Source organism: Camelus bactrianus, chromosome 17 (genome assembly GCF_048773025.1).
Source record: "Camelus bactrianus isolate YW-2024 breed Bactrian camel chromosome 17, ASM4877302v1, whole genome shotgun sequence".
Classification (NCBI taxonomy): domain Eukaryota; kingdom Metazoa; phylum Chordata; class Mammalia; order Artiodactyla; family Camelidae; genus Camelus; species Camelus bactrianus.
Genome location: NC_133555.1, coordinates 39,857,452 through 39,883,154, shown reverse-complemented (window position 1 = coordinate 39,883,154; position 25,703 = coordinate 39,857,452). Strand labels below are relative to the sequence as shown.

Genomic DNA, 25,703 nt, shown 5'->3' with positions numbered 1-25,703 from the left:
GATAATGCCCCAGTATCCAACATGGTGCCTGGCACATAGTAGGTGTTCAGTTAATGCTTGCTAAATGGGTGGACGAGAAAAGGAATGGACGGATAAGGAAGAATGAAACCCAGTGGCGACAGACCTGCCTTTGCCGTTGGTCAGTCTGGGTAGCCACTGCCCGGTGGAGCTCACTGTGATGATGGCTCTTTAGTCTGTGCTGTGCAATAGGGTAGCCGCACGTGGCTACTGAGTGCTGGATGTGTGCTAATGAGACTGAGGAATTAACATTATTAAAATTTAATTTAATTTAATTTTAATTCATTTACATTCAAATAGCCACCTGCGGCTAATGGCTACTGCACTGGCCAGCACAGGTCCAGAGTCCACACTCCAGCTCCGTGCATCTAGCTTTCAAGCTGCACAGATGCCTAAATTTCCCTAAGCCTCAATTTCCCCAAATGTGAAATCTCCTGTTTTCATTCCTGCAGCAGCTTTCTCATTCCCAAATTAGGTGAGGGCTCGAATCCCCCACACGGGCTAGGAATCGTCCGTGCACTGAAAAAAACGAGCCTTCCACATATGTTTGTGATTAGTGTCCACATTCATGTAGATTCCACGGGGATTAATAAAACATAAATTTGTTTAAAAGCGTTACTGACTTAGAGGAGCTGTTGGTCACTGCAGATTCTTAATCAACTCATGCTAAAAGTACAGCTGTTATCACGTGAGCTACCTCAGAATCTTTTGACATTGAAAAGGCAGCCTCATCCTCTTTGTTGCAAATGTCGTTAACACCTTAAAACAAAGAAAGGAAAGACATGAGGTACAGATACACACACACAAAAGAGTTAAATAGCAAGAGAAAACGGTGATGCGGGAGACCCCATAAACCACTATATATTCTGTGTACATTTGCTAGAAACATGAATGGTGGTTTTTACCAAAAGGTTTTATGTAAATACAGTTAATAGAAAAGATCAATGTGTCATTCCCTAAAGGATTCTGCAACAATCAGCAACTGTGATACATAAAGCTGAGTTGAGTGTTAAAAAAACAAATTGCACACATTCGGGAGAGGTGAAACAAGGCTTTGAAGCAGATTTTGTGGAAGATTTCAGAGTTTGAGAAGAGTGGTCCTGAGCAGAGTGAATATAACCCAAAAGGTGCTCTTGAGGATCTATTGGGACGAAGAAATAAAATACTGCAACCCCTGTATTTACCTTTTATCTTTAAAAAAGAAGCCCAGCTTCACTGGTATTTAATATGTATGTATTGACAGCAGTACATGTCTGTAATTTAAATAACAGACATCTAAATTATTTTACTAGCCAGACTGCATAATTTAAAATCTTTAGCAATTGTTTTAACAGATAAGCAGCTCAGGATGAACCTACACTATGATGCGATTATTAAAGACAAGCCAAAAATGGAATCATGTTAGCTTTATTAGTTAACTTTGCCTATGTAACAAACCACCCCAAAACGAGTTGGTTTACAACAACCCTTTTTTACTATTTAGAACTTGCATGATGTCCCTTGTACTAAGAATACAGGTTCTGAAAACTGTCATCTGAGGAAGGGTTGAAAGAACCGGGCTTGTTATGTCACGAAATGAGAGCATTCACGGGAAAGAGGACTGTGTGTATTGACATTTACTATCTTGATTTCTTACGGCTTAGATTCTAATATAGTTTATAGTGGAAGGAAAAATATTTTGAACAGACAATCCCTTAAAGCAACCGAAATTAAAGCCTTTTTCTTTCTCTAATAGATTTTAGAACTATAGAACTATATGATTCCAGAGTTTCATTTGTGTGAAACGGTACTGTCGGCTAACATCAAAATTACTGGAAAATCCCAGAGGACATGGGTATATTCCATACTTGTCAACTTTTCTCATTTTTATCAAAGAATTCGCTATTTCTTTCTCCTCTTTTTAGAAGAAAAACAATTCAGGCTTTGTTTCTATTTCTTTTTCCCCTAATTCAAATTCTGTAATTATAAATTCGAGATGGGGCAGATATGAAAATGGATTATGAAAAAAAAAAAGCTTCACAATAAACAAAAGAAAGATGGAGTAAAATGCATGTCCATCACTGCATGAGAAATGGTGTGACAAATACACGGTACCTTCGTATGGAGGATGGTGGTGACTCCGAGCATTGCTGTCCACCTGAAAGATTATGTGAAGTAAAATACATTTAAATGAAAGTGGATGGGGAGGGATAAATTGGGAGTTCGAGATTTGCAGATACTAACTACTATATATAAAATAATTAAACAACAAGGTCCCAGTGTACAGCACAGGGAACAAAATTCAATAGTTTGTAATAGTGTACAATGGAAAAGAATATGAAAAGGAATATATATGTATAACTGAATCACTGTATTGTACACCAGCAATTAACACAGCATTGTAAATCAACTATACTTCAAAAAAAAACCCCAAAAAACTCCAAAGGGTGGATATGGATATGACACTGAAAAGAACTGAAAAGAGAAAATATATATATATTTAAATGAAAACCCATGCAAATGCAGTATCCTTTCTGGATATAGCCAGAAAAGTGTTTTGTTTCAATAATTTTATATCCTCTCCTAGAACTAAAATTTCTGCAAAGTTAAATCAAAATGCTATTTTTTAAAAAAATCTGTGCATTGTTTAACAAAGTAATTTATTGTAAGATTTAGAATTAAAATTTAAGATTAGCCAATAAAATAAATTTGAATAACCAACAACCTTGAAAATTTAGATCAGTAGTAAAATTTATATTTTTTGGCTTTTAAACAAACAGCAAGCTAAGGCTGCAATGAGAATAAAAAGGTCATTTCCTTTGGTGGCATTACTGGGAGAAAACTCAGGAATGACTATATCTTTAAAGAGAATTTTTTTTTTGTCAAGTAGCTAAAAAAAAAAATCAATCTATGTGTTCCTCCACTTTTCTAGGGCCAAAGTTATTTTTTTTTTTGCTGAGTGGTGCAGAGCAGAAAATGGACGTTTGCTTCTGGCACTGTGACCTTCTCCAGGCCCTGTCCACACTGCCCTCCCTGATGCAGTGTATTTCTGGAACACACTTATGATATAACCAGCAACCATTCTCCATAAACACTCAACTTGACAGCAAGTGAGAGTAAAAAAAAAAAAAAAAAAAAAAATCTCTCTTTCACACCAATGATGAGTGCCACACTACAAACACATTTCCCTTTTTTATTTTTACAAGATAGATGATTTTTTAAAAAAAGATTAATTCAGGTGAACTACAGCCCCACACTGTTATTTTTTTCTTGCTACACCTGAATACACGAATTTTCTTTTTAAAACCAATAGAACTCTTCAATATTATAAACTGTCGCTCCTTTTTAAAAAGAAATCTATATAGCTAGTCCATATGTTTTCCAACTAAGACATAGCATAAAACCTCCATATGTTTAAGAATGCTGTATTACAGACACAATCATACACATACACACCCGATGCAACTCCACACTTATCCACTGATGACTGAACCATCTGAGATAGTTGGTGGGGGAAAGGGAGAAAGAGGCTGGAGAGGATTTTTTTTTTTTTTACAATAGACATGCACACTATTTACTGAACAAGACATTTTGCTCTGTGTTGTTTTTTTTTTTAGCTTGTGGGGGAAATCCTAATTTTATTTAGACTTTGTATGGCATGGGTTACTCAGTTCACAGCAGAGGCACCTGCAGCAAATTAATTTGTTGTAGCACGTTAATTATCTCATAGCTTCTATTTAGGCTGCAGCTGTTGCTATTATGTTAATAATATTTTTTATCACCACTGTATACAACAGGTTATGGCAATAATAGAAATATCTCTTTTTTTGTGTGCCCCCCCCCCCCGTTGTTTCCATTTTTCTATGTCAGAAGGGAAGGCTGAAAGAAATTTAGGCAAATTAAGCCCCAAAGCACACTATAATTTTCTATTCCTGAACCGATTTGTGAGAGAATGGGTAACTGAAATTAGCAAAGAATCACCCCACACAAAGATGGCGCGTGCAGAATTTGTGAAAGCGAAAAAGAAGACGAAGGAGAAGCCAAAGAGGGACGGAATACTGCAGTGCTGGGGTGGTGAGTGTTTGGATGGGGGCGGGGAAAATGCTGCAGTTTTCATGAAATAATAAGGTGGGGGAAAAAAGGCATACAAAGAGTAGGTTTTTCATTGTTTGTAAAATATAAACACAGATGAATTCTGTCTTTGGTTTGTTCATGCTTTTCACTCTGCACAGCAGGGATGTTCTTAAGAAGTTGCCCTCTGCGAAATTTCACTAAATGGGAACCGTGGACCCTGCATGATGGGATTATAATCACACTAGCCACTCCTTTTACATAATTTTTTGTTTAGGATCCAGTAAGACTCCCTGTTTTTAATATATATAAAGCAATAGACATGGATATGTCGATAAACTGAGGGTTTGCGTCCCTATAGCCTAGTGCAAGCTAAAACAAAAAACCGGTGGTATCACATCTACAGATCTCAATGGATTCAAAAACAATATGAAAATTTTTAGCTGACAAGAACATGTCTGCTGCCTGCAGTCCCTGCAATAGCTCACCATGTTGCCTACTAACCGAAAGATCAAAAATTATCGATTTCATGGCGCTGCGTGCTCTGGAAAGAAAAAGCTACTTTAAAATTTGCATTGTTTAAGAAATGAGTTAAAGGAAAAGAATCTTTTTTTTTTCTCCCTGAACACTTTGGAATGTGAAAATGGCTTGTTTTAATCTTACTCATGATTTACTATAATTCTATTATTTTTAGCAGCTGGAGTCCAGAAATGATTTTTTTCGATGAATTTAGGATTTTGCCGCAGTATACATCTGCAGTCCCAGAATCCTCCGGTAAGTTAATCCTTCTTTCGGTAGGAAACGCCTTTAACCTTCTTGTGAATGAAATATCTGCAACCATTTTGAAATTTTTAATAGAAGGGTGTGTGTGTGTGTGTGTTTGTGTGTGTGTGTGTGTGTGTTTGTTGGGGGGGTATGTCTCTAAAGCACGATTTCTTAGCAATGCAGCGGTATTTGTCTTAGTTCTTAGAAACACTGAGAAACATACACCTTTGTGCTCTTTGAATATCATGGATGATGTCTCCATTGCTTCTCCTAAACACTCTATGGTGGCCATTAAAATGTACTTCCCTAGTGTGGCAAAGACTGTTGTGTCAAACCAGTGAAGGCCTGGAGAACACACAACTCCAAGCATGAAGAGTATTCCTGGCATAACTGAAGCAGCCATGAACATAAGTACCACTGCTGCTGCCACCGCCACCACCATGGCCATCGCCTCCCACCACCTTCACCGCCCCTCCCTCGTTCAGCAGTGCACACCAGATGCAAGCTTTCCATAGTGGCTGTCCGCCGAATCTGCCCAGTGGGTTCCTAGATTACTTCTGTGTGCAAGAATAGCCAACCATGTAGTCTGACAAGAGGTATTTACAACTACTTAGCCTGTTCAGCTGGAAAGAAATCAAAAGATAACACTGAACCCAGAGATGATGGATTGCAAATCAAAAGCCCCAATCCATAAATAGCCCACTTGATGAACTGCTAAATGAAAAGCTGATCCTGATTATTGTCCAGTGTTTGCAGGTTGTCAAAAAGAAATACGTATTTTTTAACAAGCTTTCTCAGAGAATCAGGATTTATTGTTTAGAAATGCATGGAATATTATTTAGTCTTACCTTTCTGCTGGGAGAGGATTCTTTCCAAGGAGATTCAGATAGAGTCCAGAGAGACCACACCCTTGTTCCACTGGTTTCTGCTGTTTCTGTTTATTTTCAAGCCGGGCTTACAAACAATGACAATTATACATTCATTTAAGGGTCCTAATCAAAGGGAGCCCAGTCATCCATTTCTCTCTCTCTAAAGGAAGCTCATCATCTTAGTGCTCAATAAATGTTTAATTAATGGATTTGATAGAGTTAACTATCTACAAAGTGAATGAGCCTTCTTTGCAATGCTGGCTTGATGAATGTTTCTTTCGGAAGTACAAAAACAATCTGGGCATTTATTTCTTTGCCTAATGGTGATTTAAATGCATGTGTTTTAGTGAAGGGACGCTGTACTTTCAGGTTCCATGTAGATAGCTCGATGTGCCAATGGTGTGAAATCATGACAAGTAATACTTTCTCGGTTAAACCAGCTGGAGACACTTGGTTTCTAGGAACACAGCCTAAAATTTAGAACCATTTGTCCTCTGCAGGTTCACAAAATGGATTAATTTATGTCAAACCTAAGTGGCTGCTTCTAGAAGGAAAAGGTGTAAAAAGATAACCAAGTTTTTTTATGAAATAGACTGCTCAAGGTCAATTTTTAAAAATCATTTTTACAAAATCACTTATTTCACCAGTTCAGGGATTTTGATGCCTGTATTTCTTGTTAATTTAATGATAATATTTGTATTCATTTCATAGAGGTTATTCATCTTGTATTGTTGGTGAGGCAATTGGAACAAATTCTGTTTTTTAGGAGAAGCAGATAAAAATTATGAGCAATTTGTTAAATTCAACTCATTTGTTTTAATGCTCAACACCCAGTAATTGTTCAGTGACTTCAATTTGATGGGAAAAACAGCCTGCTGCATTGTTGCAAATCTTACATTTCCTTTACTAACATGTGTTTGCTTAAAATATTACTAGGGATTTTAAACATTATAAATTTAGATTAAGATATCTAAACTATAGAAAAATGCTTCAATTATTTTGGCATCTAAATAGATACATAGAAGTTTTTATCCTTTAGATTTTCTAGTGGTGCAGATATTTCTTAACAGTTTTAACAGTGTGCCTTATTCAGCAAAACAAAAACAAAAAGTGAACATAGAAAAAGGAAACATCTGTTAAAAAATTACTCTCATTAGTAATTAGTATTAGTATTAGTCATTTGATTTTAAATATATGGCTTTAATCAAATCAACAGTATATTTTTTAACTCTGTACATGAACATTAAAATTGGGGATCAGTATCTGAAAAATGTGACTTACACTTTTGAGTTTATATTAGAAACGCTGCTTCAATGAAATATCTTTTTCTGTTCAATCTGTTCAAATTATGACCAGCTGCGTTAACCACAACTGCCCGCTACATTTACTCTACAGAACTACTAGCAAAGACACAAATGAGATAGTCATCCTACACAATGGTTCTCACTGAACATCATCTTAATGTATAGACTTTTCCCACTGCAGGGGCCCACGTATATTATGGTGATAAACAGAAGTTAACATCACCACGGTATGTAGTAAAATATCTTTAAGACAGGGGTAAAAACTGAATTCTTTCAAGAACATGTTGGCCCTGAAGCAGTAGCTATGCCTAAAACCACACAACCTACTACTCCATGAGTGAATGAGTAAGTAGATTTCCTGCCTGTGCCTATGTGTAAAGACCTATTGTTGGCATGCATTAATTACAGGGATAAAAGGCTGAAGATAACTTTCACTGTTGCTTTTTGTACTGTCTCCATTGTTTGGGAGGAAAAATAAGCACGCAACAATAGACTACAGAAAGTGAATCGATCATAATTGTTTCAGCGTTGACAAATGCCAATCTTGCTGGATTACAATGGAGACATTTCCAAGGGAAATGAAGACCCAACTTCAGCCAATTAAGACAAACCAGAAAATATTTTTGAAGACTAGAAAACTTGTTTTTAAAAATTAGAAGCTGCCTAACCGATAGCTCCTTCCATAAACAACATACTTGGATTTCTCAAATAAGTAATATCCTAGAAATACCACCTCTACCAAAGAAAATTTCGCCCCCCCAACAAAAAAAACTATAGATACTTAGTAGCACAGTGGAACCAGATAATAATGGAATCTGTAAAAAATGAACCTAGTTGACAGGGTTCTAGAGCTAGTCCATTTCCATCAGCCATTTGTTCACGGTAGGTACTCGTGAGGACTTGTTGAATTGCGGGCTAGGCACCCATTCTAACGCGAGTTCACAGCCTTCGGGAGTGGGGATAGTAGGCGCCGCGGCCCGGCCCGGCGCTTCACTTCCAGATTCAGGCTGAACAGCGGGTAGGGATGCGGGATCCACGATCCCGACCGTCGGGGGCTTTGGGGTGAATTGCGGCTCGGTTGCGAGCCAAGTCCTGCAGAGAGCATGGGGCCCAGACCGCAACCACGGTGGAAGCACGAACGCGCCGGGGTCCCCCGACCGGCAGCGGGGCGGTGGCGGCGCCCAGCAGCGCCCAGAGCCCGCGGGCCGTGACCTCAGCGCCCGAGCCGCCGCCGCCGCCCCGGCCCCGAACTTCCGCCCTCCCGGGACCTGTGCTGCCGACCCCGCTCGGCCCCTGAAAGCCGGGGCCCGCATGCCGCCTCCCTCGGGCAGCAGGCGGCGCGCGGCCAGCCCCGCGTCCGCTCTCAAGGCTCGGGGCACGCATGAGGCGGAGGCGTCGGGCTCGGGAAAGTGGAGAATCCCGGTGTCGCTCTCCGCATCCCAAACCGCCCGCAGGGGCCCCGGCCGCCTCAACTCGGACCACTGCGTCCGGGCGGGCCGCCCTCCGGTCCCGCGCGGCGGGGAAGCCGCCGGCCTCTACCCTGGGGAGTGTCCGGCGAGCGCGCGAGGCCGCGGGCGCCCCGCCCCAGCCCGGGGCGGGCGAACGGCGGTACGGGGACTACTTTCCACCTCCCTCCCGCGCCCCGCCCCTTGTCCTCGCGCTGCGGAACGCTCCGCGCTGCGCCGCTGGCGGCAGGATACAGCGGCTCCTACGCGACTTATAAGAGCTCCTTGTGCGGCGCCATTTTAAGCCTCTCGGTCTGTGGCAGCCGCGTTAGCCCGGCCCCGGGAGCGGAGAGCGAGGGGAGGCGGAGACGGAGAAAGGTCCGAGGAGCAGCTGCGGTCCCCGCCGAGCCGCCACCGCAGGCCGAGGACGGTCAGACTCCCGCGGCGGGAGGAGCCTGTTCCCCCGAGGTACTTGGGCGCTCCTTTCCTTACCCTTTCGGAGCTGCTCCCGCTCCCTCTTCGGAGCCAAACTTCGTCGCGGGCGCGCGGTCCTGGCGGCGGCTGGGAGCCGGGCCCGGCGCAGCCCGGAGGCCTGGGGTGGGGACCGGGGGGTGCGGACTGGGGGCGCCGGGGAGGCGGCGGGGGCGGGCCGCGCCCGAGGGACGGAGGGCGGCGGCCGGGCCCGGGTTCCGGTCGCGCAGCTCCTCGGGGGCCCTGGGGGCTCCGCTTGCGGGGAGGGGGCGCTGCGAGGGCGCGTCCGGGAGCTCGGCTGGCTGGCAGGCTGTTGGGGGTGGGGGGCCTGTGGTTTCCGTCCGGGGCTCCGGCCGCGGCTGAGTTTGGGGGAGGGACCCTGCGCCTCGGGATGCGCCGGGGCCGGGGTGGGGGGCGGGGTGGGGACGGGGGACTCCGCCTTCCCAGCCTCCGCGGGGAGTTGGGGTACGGGCTCTGGGCCTGGGACGCCACCCTAGGTCCTGTCTGTCGTGAGGATGGGGCCAGTGCACTTTCTCTCCAGATTCCCTCTTTCGTTCTTAAGGACGAATTGTTAGGAGAATTGTTAGCGTCTTTTTTAATGCTCTGCTTATGTGAGTTTGGCACTGGCGTTTGTGTAAATCCAAGCAACTTTAAATCTTAGAAGATCCAAACTATTAGTGCAGACGGTGCGATGCGCCAGGAAGATATGCACATATAAAATCCGTATTTTGCACCTATATTTTCTTGCACCGTGCAGGTGAGTGAAAGCGGCATGCAAGGTCCTGAGAGTCTTGGATTTCTGGCGGTGGGTGTTAGACTCTAGCAGAAAAAATAAGGGCGAGAGCAACTGGCTTACTGTGTCTTATCAAGTGACCCGCGGGCTCTGACTGCTTCGAGAATGTTGTTCGTAGGGATTATTTATTCAGATAGTTTTGTGGCGGCTAAACTTGATTTTTCGAGCATTTTTTCTGCGGGGTGATTTTTTCCCCCTCGCTGCAAAATTGCCCGAATGAGATTCCGCTGTTGCAACTTCGGTCCGTGTTTTGTCTGGGGAGACTGGGAACAGAGACTCTCGAAGTTAAGTTCTCACAGCCCGCTTCTGAATCCGCTAAACTTGAAAGCTTTGGCAGTCGGGTGTAGTTGTTCCCTTCGTTTTCTGTTCCCTCTTTGAGGGAGCATTGTCTCCTGCTTTGTATCTTCCAGACATCTGTGGGTCGTCCCCCCCCCCCCCCGAGTTTGTGAGTAGTGAATGAAGAGAGACTGGCCTGCTGGTATGCAGAGGTCGGCAAAAGGAAATCGAGGAGTGGTTTTAGTGAAATGAGAGCTTTGTGTCATGAATAGTGGTGGCTTAGACTAGACAGCAGCTTGAAGAGACGGCTGTCCTTTGATAAAAGCCTCGGCTGATATTTTTCAGATTGGTGAGTTATAAAGTATTTTGTCTGAAACTTAGGAAGCCATTTCATTATTGCCACTTGGTGTACATTCAGTACCTTCCGATATCTGTGATGTTAACTTGTCTTCGTTCTAAGAAATATTAGTCACAACTTGAAATGTTATGTATATAATGCTGCTGTTTAGTTATCTGCTGAATAAGTGACGCAAACTTCTGCAAACTTCTACTTCGGAGGCTTTTTCTCCTGGTCTGAACTAAGGCAGCTGCTGCGTTTATTTTACTTTTACATTTAAACCCAAAAATCTCTGGATTTAAAAAAAAAAGTGCCTTTAAGGTTTGAGAATCTCCTTTCACAAAATTTGATTAATTTGCACGCAATATTCATTACTTTGACCTAGTCTTTGTTCTGAAGGCCACGTACAAGGCACTAAAGTAATTGCAACAGTAACTTGGAAAACTTGGGAAAGACAATTCTATAGGATTAAAGGAATGCTGAGACTATTCAAGTCTGAAGTCCTTGAAGGGGAAATTAAAAAAAAAAAAAACTGCACTAGAAAGTTGAGTATAGCATGTGATTAGAGTCCTTGTGGGGCTCTAGGCTTGAGATTCTCCTAGAGGTTAGAATGGTCACTTAAAATAGCCTTCAGGAAAAACCAGCTTTTAAAAATAAGGTGGCAAAAACCAACCAAACAAAAAAACAACATTTTAGCCGTGTTCAGGTGTCAATAAGCAAGAGTTTTCTTTCTTTTGAAGTGTTGACTACTTCCTTTACCAAGATAACTGTAGAAAGATGTAGATTCCAATATTAAAATTTAAACTGAATTGAGTGTCCTACTGTTACTAGTGATGACTGGAATAAAAATTCTCCATATAAATGAGGTTGTGTATTTTTGTTTTCATAACAGTTCCCTCCTCCATCTCCCCTAATAGGAAGGGAAAACATGAAGTAGACAAATTTCTCTAAGGGTGTTTGATATTTGGTCCTTAAGAAAACTATCTGCAGGTTATTCTTTTTTTTTTTTTTTATTGTTGGGAGGGGTGGAAAGAAGAGCTTAGGTATTGTTTGGGACGTGGAGAATTCAAAAGTTGGAGTCTCACGTTTTAGAAGTAGCAATGAAATTAACCCCAGAAATGGACTATCTTCAGCCAAATGAAACTTTTGTGTTATTGAAATGAAACAATACATTTGTCCAGTTATAATAAGATTTTATTTCTCTCCCATGGTTTATTAGTTGCTGATAATAATTGTAGAGGAGTAGGTGGTAAATTTTAAGTTTGTACTTTGAGCTTGGTTGGAAGTGTGCTCCATTGTCAACCCAGGGCAGAAAGGATGAAGGCATTTAGAACAGGACAAATGTCTAATAAAAGTATTGGTAACTCTTTAGTGCTACATGTTGGCTTGTTACATTGGTTGTGAAAACATTAGTTGTATTAGCTTATATTCATGTAGCCCTCTTTATTGGGAGTACGGTATCTTTTGTTGAAACAGCTTGACTAAACATTTTTATACCATAAAAGTAAACAGTAAAACATAGACTGGGAGCTGCTTCTGATTAGTCCAGAGCATGTAGTTCTTGCCTCTTGTACCCTCATTGAGAGAATACTGATTTCCAGAATCAGTTCTTTTTTTTTTTTTTTAAACGAACTATTGTTTATGTAATCTGTTCTAATTGTGGTGCAATAAATAACTAGGCTAATAGGCTAAAATATATCCTTAAGTTCCAGGAAGGGAAAATAATGTGATTTGTGTTGCTTGAAAATGAGTAGAAGTTTACTTGTGTAGTTTTTCATTACTTAAGCTTTGGAGAGAGTTCTTTATTTCCTCTGTTTACTTAAGAATGCTGCTTTTGTGTTTTATGCAAGTCTGAGCTTGACTAGGTTTGAAATCTAGATTCATCTGTTGAGGCCTAAACCCTGCTATCCTTGAAGTATGTATTTAATCTACTTCCTCCCTAAGGAAAGAAGCTCTTAAAAGAGAAAGTCAGTCACATTAGGAACCCTTTTTAGAGTTTAACTATCTTTTAAAATTTGTTAATTGTGAGCAACTCTTTTAAGAGATATTCCCCACCCCCAGAGTCTCCCTCAAACCTGATGCAGCTGAGTGAGAATAGAGTTAGGGCCTGTTTTCATTGCAAGCTTTGGTCGTGTTGAGTGCCCTCCAGTGGATGGATATAATGTAATGCTCGTCGTGATTTTTTTCCCCTAGCAGGTTTGTGTGGAATAGTTTTGATGAGAAAGCATCAATCAAGAAACCTTTAGAATCCTAGAATAATTTATTCCTGTTAATACTGTTAATTAAAAGATTGGTTTGAGAGGAGGATATAGCTCAGTGGTAGAGTGTATGCCTAGCCTGCACGAGGTCCCAGGGTCAATCCCTGGTACCTCCACCAAAAGTAAATAGATGAACCTTAACCCCCCCCCCCCAAAAAAAAGGTTGGTTTGAGACTATGTCATCTCAACCATTATTTGCAGGAGAAAGGTCAAAGTTAAACCAAGGATTAAATTTTGTCACTTTAAATAGAAAGTTTTGCTTCTGCTTAAATATATCATACTTATAAACCAAAACCTCAGTATAATAATTTTGGGGTAAATGATCCTAATGTTTAGCTGTATTAATAAATTAGGGACACTAAAATTCTCAGAAGAAGTTAACAAGTGATTGTCAATTTGTCTAAAATCTATTACACAGTAAAACATGAGTAAGTCCTCAACTTGGTTATATTTTCAAGGAATATTTTGTCTGTGTTTAAAAACTGGGTATCTACAGAGCTAGTTGGGTCAACTTATGAATGCTGGAGATAGTGCCTAGTGACTGAAGGGTCTCATTTGTATAGAGTATATATTTGTATAGTGTTGTGATGCGCTATACCAGATTTTGCCCTTTAAATTTTTCAGTAAAAACCTTTCTCCACATTGCTGTGTTAAAAGTTCTTTGCTGCTTCTATTAGTAGCATTATTTTATGAAAATATTTATTTCGGATCAGATTCTGATTAGTAACAGGAATAAAGCTTGTTTTAAAGTAGCTTTAGAAATCAAATAGTCATTTTTTGGAAAATTCTCAGACTTTAGGGGAAAATATTAACTTTGCATGTTTTCAATAATAGGTGGTTGAAATGAAATTTAAAATTTGCTTGAGTAAGGAGGGAAGATGACGGTTTCACTTACTGCTCCGTTTTGCTCTTGGAATTCAGTATAATTTTGTGGAGACATTTTTGACTAAGAAATGTATTTGATTTTTGATGATATAAGAAATGTATTTGTTGTGTCTTTTTTTTCAAAGAAAGTAAGGCAAGAATGCCTCAGTTGTTCCATGTAAATGATTATTTCAGAATGGGCTGTGATCCTTCATAAAGGATCATATATGGAATAAGTAACGTCCAAGTCCATAACAAGTATTTGCAGCATTAACTGTCTTTAGGTCAAGATAGTTTCTGTTCCAATTTTCCAAGATTTTTATGAGATATGAGAGCAGATTTGAAAGTTCTCTTGAAAACTATGTACATCTTAACTTGGAAAAAAATTCTTCCTGTTAGGGACCTAATTTATCTTTTAAAATTGGCTACTTCGTTAATATAGCGTACAACAATTTCACTTCCAAGATTAAGAGACTAAAGTATGATTGCTTTCAAAACTATATGGAATTGATCTTTCTTTGCAGTGGGAATGGCTACTCAGTGTCTTCAGGGCCAGGCAGATACGGGCTAACTGGGACCCTGTGGACCACAGCAAATTGGAGAACACATGTCCCATCTAAGCAGCCAATCTTCAGCTCTGTCCATTGTGTGGGAAAATAGTTCAGGTTTCCATATCATCTGATTTCTTTTCCCCTTAAGAGAAGTGGGAAATCCAGATTGATGTGCATCCCATGACACACACATCAGTGAATGAAATTCATATTTCAAGACACTGTTTAGCACATATTAAGTACACGTATTACCAGGTTACTGCCAGTTTGTAACATCTGCATTAGTCCATTTGGAGTACAGTTTTTTTAGAATGATGATTATACTAAATGACTGAAGGTAGTACGATTGATTGTGTGTGTATGTGTATATATAACTTAAGATTAGTTTATATTTGGCACTTGAAAATGCCTTGTATCAGTTTATTATAGGTTAGGAACTTAAATGTATATTAACTTTGTGAAATCTGGGAAATTCACACAGTTTAGGAATCAAGATGGGTAGGGTCAAGGAAAAGGAGAAGAAACAACAACTTGTTCACTACTTGATCATCTTAGGTATAGTTTTAAAAAGTGTATTCTTAAAAGAGATCTCAAAACTTAATCTCTGAAGGCACTTAAAATGCTGGACAAATTCTGACTGTGGTACACAATCATATTAGCCTGAAATTTTATTGATGACTTTAAATCATGTTTTGGTTTTCAGCCAAAATCTGCATTTCTCTGATAAACTATTATCACACTAGATCTAAAACTGAAAAGCATAGCTTAGATTGAAGAATTAATTGAATATCAGTTTTATTTAAATTAATGGCTTACTGCTATTTGGTCAGGATAAGTTTTTGCAGGCAGTTTAATAGATACTGGTTCAATCTTTTGCTGCTAGTGCAAGGTTTTTCATTTCCACTTTGAAAAGTGGGGTATTTAGTCCTCAGACTACATGTTTAAATGACAAACTAAGTCTGGACTGGAAATGCAAACATCGGTTTTAAAAAGCATCATTTGAAAACAGACTGCAGTTGTTTATATAGGGTATGGTATATAATGCAAGTGAAACTCATTGGTGGTCTTTTCACAAAACATTCATTGCAGGTATGCTCACCCTTTGGCCTGTTCCACAATCCCCATATAACTTTGCAGAGCCACTGTAAAGTTTCTCTTGTAATAATCCAGAAGTTTTCTGCCTCTGATTTCTTTTGAACATTTTTTTTTTTTTGAAAAGGCCTCCCCCATCCTAGAACAGTTTGAAGAATGTGAACAGCTGGATGATGCTGAGGTGAAACTGCTTCATATCAGTGCTTATTTGCTCCCCTGTTTATTTCCATCTATTAATTTCTTCGCTAATATTCCCATAATTTTACTAATGATTTCACAACACATGTTGCTGGACTGATATTTCCTTTTAACTGATGTAACAGGTGTGTTAAACAATTAGAAAATTGGAGGTGGGGGAGGTACTTTTAACAAGTTCTTTCAAGCTCATCAGTCCTCGTGGTATACAGATGATACCTGTGATAAATCTTTAAATGCTGATAGCTGATCTGACTTGGAAGTAAAAGATGTGCAAATGCTAAGGGGTTAATTAATAAGTTTCTTTTATTAATAGGGTTTTATGGTAGCTGAAATAATTGTGATGTATATATATACATATACACACATACACACTATTGTATATTACCCATATAAAAATGTGAGAAGTTAGATTTACTGAAAAATTTCTTGGCAATGCAGTTTGGAAATGATCTTAATGATTATAATTTGCTTCACTGAAGGGTGGTGGTTGTAAAGCTGCCCCCCCTCCCCTTTTTTAAATATAATTAAGTGGTTTGGAGGTGGGGGTGTAAAGAGTCTTTTTTTTTTTTTTTTTTTTGAAGTTTTCCATGTACCAGATGAATGACACATGTATAAAGGAGTAACAAGGGTTTCTTGGAAATATTTTTCAATCCAGCTAACTGTGGAGGTTTCCCAGTGGAGTTCTATTCTTCTGTGTAGAAAGTGCTGAGGTAGACTCTTAAAATCTTTCCTGAGCTGGTCAAAGAATGTAGCAATGTCAGACATTGCTTTATACCTAACAGTTCATTTAGATGCAAAAGTAGACACTGAGTAAGTGTTATATGGGAAGCATAGTATGCTGACATAGTACTCTTTAGATAGATTCATTAATTTAGTCTTTCTGGCATTTTGTTTATTTTTAAAGTTGTTTTAAAGTTTATTTTATTAATTTTAAAGTTTGTTTTCTTCTGTTGGAAAAGCCACATGAGGATATGAAACGAGGTTTATATTGTTCTGTTAGATACAAATGTTCTCTGTGATACATTTGGGTAGTAAAACTTAACTTTGTAGTTGTCCTCTGTAGGTTACTGTTTCCTGCCTTAATTCTGCAGTCATTTTACCTAGGTCTTGAGTCAGAGTGCCAGCCAGTCTATTCTCCTTAGAATGGAAAGTAAGAGGCTAGACAGTTTAAGAGATTAGAAGTCTGGAGTCACTCATATGGCAGAGTAATAATGATAGTTAAAATACTAAAACTGGATATGTTTTGTGAGAATACTTAGATTCTTGAATCATGCTTGAAGAATGGCCTGACTATATGCTAAAGGGCCTCAGGTTTCGCCTTACTGCCATTATATCCCAGGTCATATTACATTTCTTTAGAAAGTACTAAGACAGGAAGACTTTAACATGTCTTTGCTCCTCAAACTAATCCCCTTTCCCCCATCAGAAACTAAGCAGGAACTCCTTCACCTTCTTATTGTCAATCTGCATGGAGGGTCCGTCCATCTTTAAGATGGAGAAAGCATTATATTCTGGTCAGAGGCCAGTCCTGACACATGCCTGTTCAAGGACATTGTTCCTTTCGTTATGCCTCACTCTTCTGTATGTGTTATCCTTATCCCTCCAGATTCTAATCCCATTGCTTTTTCTGGTCTCCATCTTCCACATTTTATCATCTCCTGAAGTCCATTCATTATGCCTCCTGGAACTCATAGTCTTTAGCAAATCCTTTTTATTGTCAATCGTTTCTGGGAATGTTTCCTTTTCTTTCTTGTTCCAGCTGTAACCTAACCTCTCCCCTATAATGCTCCTGACCTAGCAGCGCTCTCAGGTGGTAAATGTTTCTTCTTCTTGCATATCTTTTATTGCTGAATTAATGTCTTCTTTATTCCTCATTGTCACTTTTTGACCATTCTTTCCCAGAACTTTAAGCTTTGACTTTCATGCCATCAATTGTACCACCCACCACCCCTCTATTTCAGTCATCTACCAACTTTCCTGGGTCATTCCCTTCCTTCCTTGAACATTGTTAGCTTCTGGATCACTGTCTTCTTTATTTCTGTCATACTTCTTGGTTCTTGGTGATATCAATGTACATTTAGAGCAGTGCTATTCAGAATGCTACCTGGTCTGTGAACTGTTTGTTACTAGTATGAATTGGAGTAAGGCATTTGTGCCAGAATGTAAATCACCTGTATCACTAAGCTCAGTGTTTAGTTCAGCTGATTTTTTTTTTTTTTTGATGAAGGAGGCAGTATTTTGATTTATATAATCTGGCACAAGCTCCTTAGGGTGTTGTGGTATGGTACTTGGAGTAACATTGATTTAGAGGATGCTTCCAATATTCTAACCTCTTAGTTCCTTGATTTCTTCTCTTCCAGTGATCTTATTTTTCAGTCTGATTCAACGACCCTAGTTCTTCAATTCCAACACTCTTTGGCTCCACTGGAACTTATACTTTGTCTGTCCGTCTATGCTTTTCAGTATCCCTCAACCTCACTTTCACCCAACTGAAATTTCATGTTAAATCATAATCACTTTCTTATATACACTCTCAACAACATTGTCCCTCCCTGGCTTCATGCCTAGTGGTCCTTGGTCTGTTAATTCATCCCTCTTTATGAATGTATCGTTTTCCTCTCTTCTCAAACCTCTTCCCTCATCCTTGCTCTCATCTACTGCCCTTGCTCTCTATTTCACAAAGCATGTTGAATAATTGGAAGAATTCCTACATGCTCCCACATCTGTGACTGGGCCCTTTACCTTCTCTGTCATTACGGATAAATTGTAGTGTTCACGGATGAGGACAGCCAGCTCATTTCTACACTAGATCCCATTCCCTCTTGCTCTCAAGAATATTATTCTGTCATTGTCCCTTCTCTTGCATCACTTCTCTACTGGCTTGTCCCGTGAGCATACAAACGTGATATTATTTGTTCCATTAAAAAAAACTTTCATTCCTGCTTCCTTTTTTCATCCACTCAATCTGCTTATCTTTCAAACAAAACACCTTGAAATAATTGTTTGGATATACTCGCTTCCCTTTTCTTTTGAATCTCTACCAGTGAGCACCATGTTATAAATCTCCAGTCCTCATTTCACATAATCTCTTAATAGCATATGGCACAGTTGCTTGAGACCCAGGTTTCACTTGGCTTCTAGGCCACCACATCTAATAGCAAGTTTTCTTCCTACCTCACTGGTGATTCCTCCTTAGTCTCCTTTGCTTTTTCTGTCATCTCTTTGACCTCTGTGTTGGAGTGGCTGAAAATTTAGTCCTTGGACCCCTCTTTTTTCGTTGCCAGTCTCATAGCTTTAAACATATGATATTTAATTTATTTGCTGATGGCTTCCATATTTATATCCCTAGCCTAAGTTTTTCCCTTGAACTGTAGATCCTGATATCCAACTTTTGCCAACATTTTGGATGTCTAAGAAGCATCTCAAACGTAATATATCTGAAACTGAGCTCCCAATTTCTTCTAAAGCTGTTCTGTTTAGTCTTTCCTAAATGCAACTCTTATCTCTCCAGTTACTCAAACTTAAAACCTTGCTGTTATTGACTGTTTTTCTCTCACCCTATATCCAAACCTTGTCTGAAAGTTGTGTCTGCTCTCCTAAAATATATCCAAAATCTAGCCATTTCTTATCATAGCCATGCCATCTTAATCTTTTGCCTGGATTACTGCAGAGGCCTTCCAACTGGTCTTTGCTGCTTTATATACTTTTGTTTCCCTTAACTGTATTCACAACACAGTAGACAGAATAATCCTTTTAAAGCAATAGATGATGTAACTTTTCTGTTTAGAAACCTCCAGGGCTTTACCATCTCATTCTGTAAAAGCATGAAATCCTACGTGTTAGAACTACTCACTTTATGACTGCCATTTTCCTTCTCTCACTCCCTCTGGAAGTAAAAGTGAAAGGGGACAAGAAAAAAAGGGGGGACACCAGTAAAACAACTACAGTCATCGTCCAGGTGACAGATGGTGGTGGCTTAGGTTAGGGTAGTAGCAGTAGGCCCAGAGTAGCTAGATTGGAGGAACACTGGAGGTAGAAACTGTAGGCACTGCAAACTCAGTAGAAGTTCTCCCCAAATTCCTATCTCTTTTCTTTATGTTTTTCCTTAGCCTTCATCACTGTCTAACATAGTGGATATATTACCTCTCCCTCCCCCCTTTTTCTTAGCCTCCTATACAGCATAAGCTCTTGGAAGATAAGGATTATTGTCTGTCCTTACTGCTTTCTTCCCAGTGCCTGGAATTGTGCATACTAGTGGATCAGTAAATATGTGTTGAGTGAATGACTTTCACATTTTACCACCTCATTGTGGATCATTCCCAATAGCATACAAATACATTTTAGACCTTGGCAGAGGTGTTTCCTTCCTGTCATTTATAGCTCATGTCAGATTGAGTTCTTCTGTGTTCACTCATTTATTTTCACTTTATCATATTCTCTTTTATTTGGTTTGTGATGTTTAACCATAATCTCTCAAAGTAATGTGTTTTCTTACTTGTTATTTCCCCCGGTCAGGGTCCTGTCCTGATTTGGTATGTATGCCTGGTATCCAGAACAGTTTCTGGAAGTTGTAGGTGCTCAATAAACATCTGTTGAATGGGTGACTATTCTGGAATTGGACAACCTGTTTCTCCAGCTCGTGCCCCTTTGGTTGCTCCCTTTCACAGCCAGAAAGAGATACAGTATGGATATGGTCTCCACCTTTCATCTCCTATTCCAGTTTATGTTCTGGTTTCATTACTAAAGTGAACGTGCTCTTGCTGAGCTCACTGTTGGGCCTTCATGTTGACCTTTAGTCTTGCTGGACCACTCAGCATTTGCATTTTTTAAAAACTTTCTTCCTTCTGAAACAGCACTGTTCGGTAGAACTTTTTGTGATGATGGAACTGTTCTACATCTGTGTACTCTGATATGATAGCCACCAGCTACATGTGGCTGTTGAGCACTTGGAATGTGGTAATGTGACTTATGAGCTAAATTTTAATAAAATTTAAATGTAAATAGCCTTGTGTGACTAGGGCTACTGTATTAGACAGTGCAGTTCTAGAAACACTCTTTTTTCTTACATTGCACCTAACTCAGTAAGTATCACAACCTAATCGCTCAAGCCAAACACCTAAGAGTTATCTTTTAATTCCTGTCATCTGTTTTAATTTCTCTCGTCTACTGCAACCAGCCCATTAGTAGAGCCCCTTTTTTCTATCTCCAAAGTCTCTTATCTAGCTATTCTTTGTGCCTAGTGCTGTTATCCTAGCCTAAGCCACCACCATCTGTCACCTGGATTATTGCTGTAGTTTCTTTACTAGTTTCCTTTCTTTTTGTTTACCTTCAGTTTTTTTTTTCATGATAGCTGAAACCAGTTTTTAAAAACTCAAATGGGATCACCTGCTTATAACCTTTCATGGACTTCCAGTGGCATTTAGATTTAAAAAAAAAAAAAAGCATTTTTTAACAGTATGGAGAGCCCTACATGATCTGGCTATTTTCAGCCTCAGCTCCTATTTCAGTCACTCTTTCCCACTATAATTGAGCCACTATGGTCTTAAGGTTTAGTTCTTATAAGATGATGGGGTCCTAATGATTTTGGGCTTTTCCACATGTTATTTCTTGTTTCTGGACTGTTCCTGCTCTGCTCCTTACATGCTGACTCCTTTGCATCTTCAGGTCTCAGCTTGAAGGTTACCCTCACAGCTTAAAGGTACCCTTGAAGGTTACTGCAGAAGTCTGTGGCCAATCTAAGTAGGGCCTTCCACTTGTCCATGTGTCATTCCACTCCCTTTTCTCACTTGTTAGTTATACACTTACCGCTCGTTGCAACTATTGAATTGTTGTCTGTCTTCTCTACCAAGAATTTAAGGGCTATGTTTATTTTAATTACCACTGTATACCCAGAATCTATTACTACTCTTAGTATGTAGGAGTTGCATAAAGAAATTGTTGAATAAATGAAATCTGTACATATATTGCACTTATGCTATTGGTATTGCTATATATCCTGGAACTATTCAGTAAATGAAGGAATTGTGGGAAAGATTTCTTGTGGAATAAAAAATCTCAGAATAACATCACAGTTTGGTAAATTGAGAAGACAACATAATACACCAATGGAGCATTTGTATATAGGTCCAAGCTCTGATTTATTTATTGCTGTATTATTGGACTCACAATAGAGTAGAGATTTGGAGTTTCTTAAAGTTCTTTGTATTGGGGTAATGCAAGTAGTAACATCTTGAAAATAAAAGCTTCATAGCTTGCTTTGCTTTCTGTAATATTCTCTTCTTCATAAATATAAGAGAGCCTCATAATTAAGACCTGCTACTATCTTAAGTCTGTCAAAGGCCGCAAGATGTCCTTCTCCTTGGGAGACTACCATAAACTTGATATGCATGGCAGGGGACAGAAGGTTGCTAAAGATTGTTAGAATAAGTGCTGTCTTAATGGATAGATGCTTCTCAAGGAGGTGATTCTAAGGTTACTCTGTGGTGTCAGGTTTATGTTTTGTGGGGATTTTTTTTGTTTTGTTTTGTTTTTAGCTTGGTTACTGACTAATGTTATACATAGAGTTGAATCATACAGTTTGTCTATAGCTGTAGCCCTTGACTCTGGGAGAAGTAGCATCAGCAATATGTATGGCACTTAAAAAAATACAGTGCCAAGGTCCTATCCCAGTCCTACTGATAGAAAACCATGGGGCTGGAGCCAGATTGTCTGGTTTTAAGGTTCCAGGTTAGAACCTTTGGGAGGATCTGGTTGCCAGTTTAAAGGGTTCTACAAGCAGACTTGGAGGTCTTACATAGTAAAAAAATGATTTTAAAAGGAGAAATTGGTTGAAGGCAGTCAAGAGGTACAGACTTCAGTTATAGGATAAATAAGTGCTAGGGATGTCATGTACAGCACGGTAAATGTAATTAATGCTGCTGTGTGTTATATATGAAAGCCATTAAGAGAGTAAATCCTGAAAGTTCTCATCACCAGAAAAAAAATTTTAATTCTTTAATTTTGTATCTATATCTATATGAGATGATGGAGGTTTGCTTAATGTACTGTGATAATCCTGTCATGATATATGTAAGTCAAATAATGATGCTGCATATCTTAAGCTTATACAGTGCTGTATGTCAGTTATATCTCAGTAAAACCATAAGAAAAAAATTATAAACTCTGGAAGAAATACAAAAAAATAACTGTTTGAAGGTGTCAGAGAGCAGTCAAAAGAAGACAAGTTTGAGGAGATGTGAACTTTTAAAGAAGAGAAATAGAGTCACTGGGTGACATCCTTTTTTCTATGGTTTCTTCGGTGAGAACAGTCATCAGTCTCTGGTGCTGGTTGACTAGAACTCGTGAAGTATCAGACAGTGGAGCTCAGGGTTGCCAGGATGGCAGGAAATTCAGGTGGTGGGTAGGTGAACCCAAAATGGAGATAGTCCCAAGGGGAGTGTAAAAATCTACCTATAAACTCCCTTCATATCCTTGGCTGACCCCAGAACTGTGTGTGTGGGAGATTTTAAAGAACTCAGTTTTAAAGCAATACATGGAACATTGAGAAATAAGATCATAGATTTCACCTTTGCCCTCATAGTGAAGAAGAGTTTAGAGTTTGAGTCCTGCCAAGTTAGGGAGCCTCATGCTTTTCATTTGAAACCAGAGAAGGGTCACACCTTATGAATAAAGGTATTTACCCTAATAAAATATGAAGTAGCTCCCTCCTAACAAAGTGTAAAACCAGGCTCCATAAAATCAAGATGTTTAGCTGCCTTAAAGAAGAAAACTCAACACTCTTTAGAAGACAACTCTGGAACCAGAGTTTCCACAATATATCCAATACACAATGTATAATATATACAATCAACAATTACTAGACATGTGAAAAAGTAAGAAAAAAAGTCACCCAAGGTCAAGAGAAAAAAACATACTTAAATAACCCAGATATAAGGATTTGCAGACAAAAATAAGACAAAAGGAATAAGACCAACATATAATTTGTAACAGCTATAAATGAAATAAAACTTTCAAAAATAAAAAGACTCAAACTGGGTTAAAAAAACAATAACATCCAACTTCATATTCAGTATATGAGGCACATTTAAAACAGTTAAAAAGAGTCAGAGTAAAAGTAAGAGAATTAGCAAAAATATGCCAAACAATATATAAAAAGCAGAAGTTAAGAGTATTTGTATTAAAGTCAATTTGCTGTAAGGAATTTAACAAAGGATTTAATCTGTACACTTTTACAGAATTTGGTATTATATCCACATCCATTGATAGCTCTTTGATACATTGTTTAGTTGGGAAAAAAAAGCTTTAGAAAACACATTTGTTATGAAGATACATAGTACAGTTGACCCATGAAGAACACCATTTTGAACTGACTGCATTTTTTCACTTCTTTCTCAATAAATATAGTGCCTGTTTTTTGATTTTTACAGATCTTTAAGTGTGAGGGAAAGTTTGTGTTTGATTAGAGATCATAATATGTGGAATCAAAAAACTAGGGTTTGAGTCCTGATTCTATCCTAAACTGTTCCAGCTTCCCATCCTTGGGTGATTCATTTATCAGTTCCTTTGTTTTTGAGGCAGAGATAGCAGAATTCAGATTTTCTACTGCATGGAGGTTGGCGCCCCTAACTACTCCCTCCCACTGCCATGTTGTTAAAGGGTCAGCCATATATATATCTTCAAAAGTGTTTGTTGAGCACTTCCTAAAAGTACAAGGTGCATAACTTTTTGAAAAATTAGACCAAAGTGCATAGAGAAATTTGGAGTTAAGACAGTAGTATTCCTCACATTATTTGAGTACTTACGAACTTATAATCAGAAGAAATACGTATATATTAATACTGGGGAGGAAAGTAAATGAAAAATCATTCTTCTGTGCTAATAAGACTAGAAGTTGTTTCTAGAGGGTTAAAAAATAATTCTAGGTAACTCAAGACGTAATTTCTGTCATCATCATATCCTCTGCAAACACTGTCTTCATTGGCCAGACATACAAGTCTAAGTGATAATAATAATGATGATCATTAATTAATAGCAACAACAGTGGCTAACAGTTTTTTATGCGGATAAAAAGGGCATGCATATACTGAAGCCATATTCTGGCTTAGCATGTACCTGGTCTTAATGGCCTGAAATATTTTTCCCAAACAGATGTCTTTTGTATGTCATTTGGTCCTGTTTCATTTCTTTATACAACCCGTTTTTGAAGATAATTACAGAAAAAAAGTATGATTCTCTTAGTAACCTAGTAGCTTACTTAAAAACCCTTTCTGTTGTTCTTCACATTTAGGTTTAATGTACTTAATTAAACCGTAAACTCACTTGCCTTTGGTTTGTTCTCAGTGAAAATAAGAAATAGATGAGGGGCTGGCCAACTACTGCCTACCATCTGTTTTTTCATGGCCTGAGAATCAAGAATGATTTTTACATTTTTTAATGGCTGATAAACATCAAAAGAAGGATAATATCTCACGACACATGAAATTTACAAAATTCAGATTTGCACTTCCCATGAATAAAGTGCAAACCTTTGGAACCTAGCCTCACTCATTATTGTGCCTGTTGTCTGGTTGCTCTCACTACAATAGCGGAGTTGAATAGTTGGCAACGGAGCTTAAAGCCTACAAGAGCCTAAAATAGTTACTATCTGGACTTTCACAGGAAAAGTTTGCCAACGTCTGTTCTAGATGAGATACATGGTTCACAGACGAATCCTTAATGTTCCTAAAGTCATTTAAGGAGTCTTTTAGATTATATATAATTGTTGGCTACCTAAGCCTCTATATTATGATTTGTTCTGCCTACTTTTAGAACATTTTTCTTATTTTTAGCTTATTCAGTCCATCAAGTATTAAAGAGCTTAACCTGTGCTAAGCATTTTGGAAACAGGAACCAAAGATACAGTCCCAAGCCCTCACAGAGTTAATTTATTGAGTATCCCTCCCCCCCCCCCCCCCCCCCCCCCCCCCCCCCGTCAGTGTGCTGGTATGGTGGTGAAGGGAGACTCTTGTAACAAGTGGAGAAGAAGGTTATTGTTACGGGATATAAAGCATGCATTAAATTACTTCTGGAAGTCATTGAGTTCCTGCCGTTTAATTCTGCCTGTAGCCTGAACCTAGAGAGAGATTAACATCTAGAAACTTTCTTGAAGTAAAATCTTCCATTTCCTTGGCATAATACAATCATGTTTGAAAATCCTGCACTTTCTTGCCAGCAGGTGTGTTACTTAGGTAGGCACAGATTCAAAGTACGGGGTATGCAGTGATTTAAATCTTAGAAATATTTTAAAATTATTTTTTAATTCTTTTGCAGTGGTTATTGTTCAGAGAATGTAGTTCTTTAGTATTACTTACAACACTTAACCTAAAAATTGCTAACTCTTCTCTTGCACTTATCTACAGCAGTAATTGTTAAAT

At 39.0% G+C, this 25,703-nt stretch overlaps 1 protein-coding gene across 3 annotated transcripts in view; it reads left to right on the top strand.

Annotated features, from left to right (window-relative positions):
- The first annotated feature begins 8,765 nt into the window (after positions 1 to 8,765).
- The window catches only part of CTNNB1 (catenin beta 1), a 41,391-nt gene continuing 24,453 nt past the window's right edge, over positions 8,766 to 25,703 (top strand). For 2 of the 3 annotated variants that reach the window (XM_074345165.1, XM_074345164.1), the window contains exon 1: positions 8,766 to 8,919. The gene's annotated coding sequence lies outside the window, so the exon portion shown is untranslated. The remainder of the gene's footprint in view (positions 8,920 to 25,703) is intronic. The other variant, XM_074345163.1, reaches the window with a different exon arrangement.